This window comes from Malurus melanocephalus, unplaced genomic scaffold (genome assembly GCF_030028575.1).
Source record: "Malurus melanocephalus ecotype Western Australia unplaced genomic scaffold, MMel_1.1 scaffold_3, whole genome shotgun sequence".
NCBI lineage: Eukaryota > Metazoa > Chordata > Aves > Passeriformes > Maluridae > Malurus > Malurus melanocephalus.
Genome location: NW_026623235.1, coordinates 6916012 through 6924026, shown reverse-complemented (window position 1 = coordinate 6924026; position 8015 = coordinate 6916012).

Genomic DNA, 8015 nt, shown 5'->3' with positions numbered 1-8015 from the left:
GCTTAAAGCATGGCAGATGTCCTGTGCAATACTGTAATTGACTTCACATTCCTGAGTAACCACTTACATTTTTGTGCCTTTTGTTTCCTCATCAACAAGGACAAAGGGTCTATGAAATGTGCGAWAATACCTGCAATTCTGAAATATCATTTAAAAATTGTACATTAGTTTGTTTCTAAATTTGGGGTATTTGGAAGGAAAAAAGAAACCATTAGACRTCCCAACAAAACATCAAAAGCCCCCCTCAGAAAAATAGGATCRTGAAATCATTAATTACTTAAAGGTCCATCACCTTAGTTACTTTGTGAAGAGACTTGCTCCAGAGAATGTCCTGCAAGATGCTTTAGCCCATGGAAATTAGCATGTAAAAATATGCTGCAAGTCTGACATGTTTCTTGCCTATCCATGCAAGGATGTAATTGAAGAAAAAACTCAATTAAACATTCATGACAGAAACTGTTTGAAAGCTGACAGAAGAACTAACACTAATGTGTCAACTTTCCAGTCTGGTACCTTGCAGACAAGCTTTGTCCCTGACTACTCTATGTTTCTTGGCTATTTAAAAAGTATTGTTATGGAGAGAACACTCCTTGTTACTCACTTAGGCATTGATTCCTTCCCTGCCACTTCCAAACATCAGGGTTTTTTTAAATGACAAAATCTGTCCATGTGTAAGCAGGTACACAGCATTGTGTCGCCAAAGGAGAAACTGGCCTAAAGCTTSACAGAGACTACCAGTCCTTCAAAATCCTCTTAAAAATAAGAGCATCACAGAATCACAGAATGGTCTGGGTTGGAAGGGACCTTTAAAAGTCATCTAGTCCAACCAYCCTACCAGGGGCAGRGACACCTTCCACTAGACCAGGTTGCTCAGAGCCTCATCCAATCTGGCCTTGCGGATGGGGCATCTATTTTCTCTTTGGGCAACCTGTGTCAGTCTTTCAATACCCTCAGAGTAAAAAATTTCTTTCTCATATCTAATCTAAATCAATCCTTTTTCAGTTTAAAACCATTATCTCCTGTCACCGCAACAGGCCCTGCTAAAAAGTCCATCCCCATCTTTCTCACAAGCTGCCTTTAAGTATTGAGAGGCCACAACAGGATCTTCTTGAAGCCTTCTCCAAGCTGAATAACCGTAACTCTCTCAGCCTTTCCACACAGGACAGGTGTTGCAGTCCTCTCATCATTTTTGTGTCCCTCTGGACTCCTCCATTTCTTGTAGTARGAGAAATGGATTCAGTACTTCAGGCAGGTCTCACCGGAGCAGAGTACAGGGGAAGAACCACTCCCGTGATCTGCTGTCCACACTCCTTTTGATGCAGTCCAGGGCATTTTTTGCTTTCTGGTCCACAAGCACACACTGCTGTCTCATGTCCACCTTTTCTTCTACCACCATTCCTCCCAAGTCCTTTTTCACAGGGCTGCTCTCAATCCTGCATCCCCCAGCCTGTATTGACAACAGGGATTGACCCAGCCCATGGGCAGGACTTTGCACTTGCCTTGAACTTTATGAGGTATGACACTTCCCTTTTTCCAGTCACCTTGAACTTCACTTGACTTCATATATCATGGAGGCTGGCTTGGAGCTACATCAGCCAACTCCCCKAGGACCAAGAAGTGTCTCGTGAGGTTCCACAGGCTTATGTATGTTTGGGTTTTTCAGCTGGTCACAAACCTGATCTTGTCTTATAGCAGGAGCAATTGTACTCGTCCAGTCCCTGCCTTGCAGCCAAGAATGCCTGCCCTGTGAAATATACTGCTGCCTTCCAGCAGTTTCTCTGGAAAAATATCAGTAGAAATGCATGCATTTGGCATTGCTATTGACCTACTAGGTGCACATCTCAAGGATAGATTTTAAAACAGCTGCTGGCTCTCACTGGGAGAAATGTTCCAAGAACAATGCTTCCCAAAAATAACAACATAGTCCTGGATACAGTTTCAGCCTAGGTTTCTGTACATTCAAACATCTAAAGCAATTCAGAATAGAGGATCAACACCATGACCCAATGCAAACATTGTCACACTACACTGGTTCTTAAAAATCCTGCTTTGATAACAGGGAGGCTGGACTTGCTGTAAGTGCCTAGAAGGGAGAGAASGGGAAAGGACATTTGTGTCAGTGATCCCTTTTGAAAGGCAGCTTATGGTTTTCTGCAGATTTGGTGGATGTGATCTCCTTGATGGAGATGAAAAAATTGGCTGCTTGGGCTCTGACCATCGGGAAGTGCTAGAATCAGGAGAGGCTTTCCCAGTAAAGCCTTCACAAGCAGACACTGAAGATGTTCAGTCATCTTCCCATCTTTTGATGAAGAACGGGTATTTCTGAGGAGTGATTTTACASAAAAATAAATAAAGAAGCAATCAATCTATACAGCAATTAAAAGAAAGAACAACCCTAAAACCTGAATCATCAGGAGAATCGAACAAATTACTTCTAGTGTGGGTGAACACCTCCAGCAGAGTGAATATCTGCTTAACATCTATAGCACAGTTCAGGAAATGGACCACTGTCCAATACATTGTGCTCTGCATGAGCCATAGAAAGGTTATTATCCTGGTTAGTTTTCTAGTTCTGTGTTTTCTGTGGTCTTTATTAAGGCAAACTCATGAGGATGAGATATTTTTCCATGATCCACCTTTCTCCTCTAAAGGATCCTCCCAAAGCATCTGTAACTCATCCTGCTAAGGCTAAATATATACAGCCTGATGTAACAGTATATTCATAGAAGTGTTTAGCAACAGAAAATCAGCTGAAGATGCTATACAAGAGTAATAAGTTGATAATATTTTCCAAATAAAACCACTCAGGATAAAAATAACTTCCTTTTTTCCTTTTTTTTTGGTAATGTCAAACTGAAGGATGAGTGTTGCATCAGCAGGCTTTCACAACACATTAAAAATCCCAGAGAAACAATGCATCACACATGAAGAGCTTCCTACCAGACTCATGCAGCTAATGAAATTCTACACAACTTCTTCCAGGAAAATGGCTTGCGTACGCTGAAGCTATATCCAGGATTTTTACAAACTGTTCTGCATGATTCATTCAGTGCACAGTAGATTAGATGTTGTTGAATTCACATGAGTTCAGGTTAAATAAATAAAATTAAACACAACAGCTGGGGCTACTCATCATTCAAGCACATGACACCTATTGCCAAATCTAAGAGAAACTCAGTGGTGTTGTAATTACCAGGCTGGGTCACTGGTGAAGTAGAAAGTGGGAACATTATAACAACAACTTCTTGGATTATCTGAGATTAAAAAAAAAATGTCTCAGAGGTCTGTATTATATGGCAAACATCAGTGTTCCAGGAACCATTACAGAGAGGAGCAGCAAAATTCCATTACAAGGAAAYGGATAAGTTGGAACAGTCTTGTCCCACACATTATAGTGGACTGRATGGCCTGTATATGTGCCACACATGCAGAAATTCAGCAGAGATTAGGGAGCATGGGTTTCTCCTCCAGTGGTTTCTCCCCAGATGGCTGTTCACAGCTCTGTGCTTGCTGTGCTTTGCCAGGAACAGGCACAGGAGCCGAAGCAGAGGAAATGAATAAAGAGGAAGTAGTGACTACAGAACAAATCTGTGTCAGGGAAGAGCAAAGGCTCGAGATCAGTGTGTGCCAGCCACAAGCAGAACCAAATTTGCACTACAGGAAAGAAGGAGATGACAGCTCTGGGCAGTTCAAGGCTGTTTTATTCATGTTAAGTCAGCCTCCACAACAAAGGTCTCAAACCTATATCCAGTGCAGGCTGCATAGAAGTTTTAATGCACACCAAGAGGAGTCAGGGGAACAACATGACCAGCACAGCATTTGGTTTGTTTGAACTTTTCTACCAGGAAGACCAGGAACAGCTGGAGAGAAGAGAGTGGCCTTTGGCTGCAAGACTCACACTCAGAATTTCCATTCCATAGTAAAACACCTTCACCACTCAGCACCCCACCCCTGGCGTGTGCATACTCATTCTTTGTTTTGATAAGCAAATCAGGACGTACTTTAATGTATTATACCTGGGGGAATTTGACTCAGTATGTTCAGCTGAGGTTCCAAGAGGATGTAGTTATTTTTGACGCCACTAATTTGTTTTTTGTTTCTTTTCCAAATAGGAAAAAAAAAAAAAAAAAAAAAAAAAAAAAAAAATCAAGCAAGCTAGCACTGCATTTTTGCCTGGTTTTCATTCTAAATCACTATTTACCCCCTTGCTCAGCTGATGCTACTGGAAACATTAGAAAAACCTTTATCTTGCAAAACTATCATAAAGAATTCAGAATCACAGAAASCAAAAATAACTGAAGAGGATATAGGAATCACTACTCAGCTCTTGTTCTCATCCTTGTCACTGCATTCTGTAATGCTCAAGCATTTGACCCTTGGAATGGCAAATAGCCCTKCTTCACAATCACCTAAGGATGCACATGCCCAGATTCCACCTAGGATCCAACTCACAGATTGCAGCATACACTCTCTGTTCAGCTGTTATCCACCTGGAAGCATCTAAAACTCTACACGAGACTAAATTCTGACCTAGGAAGTCACCTAAAATCCACTTTTGTACATATGGAAATGCATTTTTCTTTTAAGAGATAAGTAATGAGGAGTCATTAATAAAATTTAAAGGCTTCAGAAACTAGTTGATTCTCACTTAAGTGAGTAAATAGTCTCACTCAAAAATCATAACAGCACCCAGAATGAAGGAGCAGCCACACATTCCTGTAAGACTCACTCATGTGGGATGCTGAACTTGGGCATTAATGAGTGTAACACAGGAATTACAGAAGGTGGGGGACAACRTCACTATAAGCCATCTCTCTAATGTGCTCCAATTGAAACAGCATRTCATAACAGTTCCAGTCAGTAACTGATTGTCAATATTAGCAGCCACACAGAAACACCCAGAGCCATTCCCCCCCACCCCTGCTCAGACTCTATCTTTCAATGTTTCTTTGCTTGCCTGCTCTTATAGTCCAGGCTTGAGGCAGCGCTCAGCTCTAATTTCCAGTTATTCATCCCCTAAGAACACAATGCCAAAGATGAGAGACTTSAGCAGGCTCTTTTAAGCAAAACTTTGGAAATTTTGATGGTAAGGAAACATGGGGATGCAGATGTCAAGTGTTACCTTTCATGGAAAGCTATTTTTAATGCTACCAACTCGGCATGAGTGGGGCAGAGACACAGCATAGAAAGGATCCTCCTAATGCTGAGCCTGTCACTTTGTGCAGCCACGCTGCATCAGAGAGGAGGGAGAGGGATTCTCCACAAACAGTAAATATCTCATGGCTTGAAAATCATGGCAAGCCTTTCATTTGGAACAACTACAAGGAGGGTACTGAGAAGACTGAAACTTTGAATATCCCTTGTTCAGCAGGCTGTCTCACTGGGCTGGGAGCRTGCTGGAGCCTGCAGTCCTGGAGTCTAACATGTTCCCTCTGTTTGTTTGTTCACTCTTCCATGATCTTATAGCTGCTTTATATAACAAGCACACAGGCACCTTACACTGCTGACTATGTGTAGAAGTAAGATTTTACCTGCCATTCTAAACTGTAGCTGAGCTGGTATTTWTTAAAAACCTGCAATATTCTCCTTTCAGTTTTCACTGTCTCTTGAGGTTATTTCTGGCATTTTGGGGGAAAAAGATACTGCAGAGCACCCAGATAAAGCAAWTTTGAGTGCTTTTGAATTTTTACAGGAGAAGAGTGTTTGAATCACACCCCGGATGATTTTCTCTAGACCCAAGGACTGTCCTCAGATACGTCATATACAGGCAGCATTCAGCTCCCCTGCAAGACCTGCCAAGACTCCTGTGCCAAAAGTGAGATTCTCACTGTCAAATCCTCCTCCTCCAGACACTGCTCCCTCCTGGCACCTCCTTCTGCATTTACAGCAAAGCCTCTCTCCTCCACTGCCTCTCTCCTGCTTCGGGACTGGTCCGTGTTTGTGGACTATCCAGTCTGCTGCCTATCATCGATGCTGCCCCAGTGCTTGAGTGAATGTGTTGCAGGGATTTTTTTWTTTTTYTTYCCCCACTCAGGTCAGTCACTCACTCTTCAGTGAGTCTTTCCCTGTTATCTGACAGGAGATAGCATTGCCTTCTGCCTCTGTGATAGGTCTGCATTCAGTTCCTSGAGATGATGGCTATGTGATGGTCTTTTCTATCCGTGCTGTTACCAATACCATTTCATTCAGATCAATCTGTGGCCAATTTTATCAATTCCAGCTCTTCTGGCAGTAGGCACAAGCCAAGTGACCAGTGCTAAGGTGTGGAARGGCTTCAGAGCTGTTTTAACTATGSCTCACATCCCAAACCACTGTGCAAATTTAAGGCCAGAGGGGTGGCTCTGGCTATCAGATCTGTCCTGAATGAYGCAAGGCACAGGAATTCATGTGGTCATTTCCTCATTCAGCACTGTCATGGGTCATCTGTCTGTGCAAGAAGTGAAAAGGGAACCACATAAATCTGATTATTTGACTATGGGGAGGTATCAACACAGCAGGGAATAGGGTGATCCATTGCTCCAGTTTCTGTCCTCTGAGACTGCAGTTAATTAAGTTTAATGCACACAAGAAGCTGCTGTAAGAAACATCCCTCCAGCTCTCAGAGTACAAGGGGGAAATTTGGGATGRCTCCTGTGTGATCCTGCTTTTGACAGCCACTTCTGATAGACTGGAGGGTGGGAGCAGATGAGGAAGCAAGGGTAGGCTGGACTACTGCCCAGGGGCAAAGGAGTGCATTCCTTCACGTTGTTATAAACACAAATGGTAATTGCAGGATAATTTGGATTGACTTTCAAACTACACTAAAGCCCCTTTCTGCAGCTTTGGCAMCACAAGATGACCTCACTGAGGGGACAGAAAGAGCTTATAAGAAGATGGTGTGGCAAGGGCATGRGTGAGGAAAAACAAGCTGGCCCCCTCAATACCCATCTAAAGAGCAGGGTCAGGACAAACACATCCCAGTTCTGCTGGCTGCTCCRCTCTCCCCACAGCAAAACAGGTTTGCTGTTTAGTCTGGGATGACGTGTTGAGTTGTGGTCAGTGGCAAGCAAAACCTATCAGTAACAGCCACAAGAAGGGGATGAAATGCATCAAAAATGTCCCAGTGCTGCTCCAGCCCAGAAATGCTCCTGTTGCCGTGATCAAAGTGACCCAGGACAGAGCTGATGTTGGGCAGTTTTGCCAGCTCTGAACTGGGAAAGCCTGAGGAAGGCTGGAGGTGGAAGAAGCTCCAGCTGCAGCCCAGAGTGCTCTGGCTAATCTCTTCTCAAAGCTGCTCTAAGATCGGGACAGCCCCAGGCTGGCTAGGAGTAAGGGGAAGAGGAAAGGTTATAGAAAGGCCTGTCTGTCCTCTTTTTTCTTTCTTGCCCCAAGCATAAGAAGCAGACTTGGGCCTGCTGGGTTTCCACAAGCAGGGAATGTTTCTTTAGAAGCCCTGGCTCTCTGCTCCATAGAATCATGGAGTTGTTTAAGTTGTTTARGAGAAAACCTCATAGTGTTGTTTGGAAGAAACCCCCTATTTTCTYGTGCCTGAGGGATTGGTGTGTCAGAGTCCCCTCACCCAACACCAGGCCAGAGACTGTGAGTGATGGAGAAGCGGTCACAGGAGACTCTCACCAGTGCTTTGGGGGTGCAATGACCAAAGATCTGCTACATGAACTGGCTCTGTTGTCGCATGATACTTAACACCGAATACTTTAAAAAAAAAAAAAAAAAAAAAAAAAAAAAAAAACCCAAAAAAAAAAAACCACCAAAAACCACCCACAAATATCTATTACTGAACTGAAGAGCTGAAATTCCTTTGTTGCTGGATGATGGGGCTTCATACCTTGGAGTAGCTTGTCTTTGCAAGGGCAAGACATACAACACAAGCAAAAAAAAAAATCCAAAACCTAATGCTTGTAAAGCAGTCAGAGAAGGAAGTGTAACAAATGAGGTTTATCGCCAAGAAATTCAAAGAAATTCTAAATCCAGAACATCAAAACACAGTGTGGAGGTATCCCAAGGAGTATTTTCTC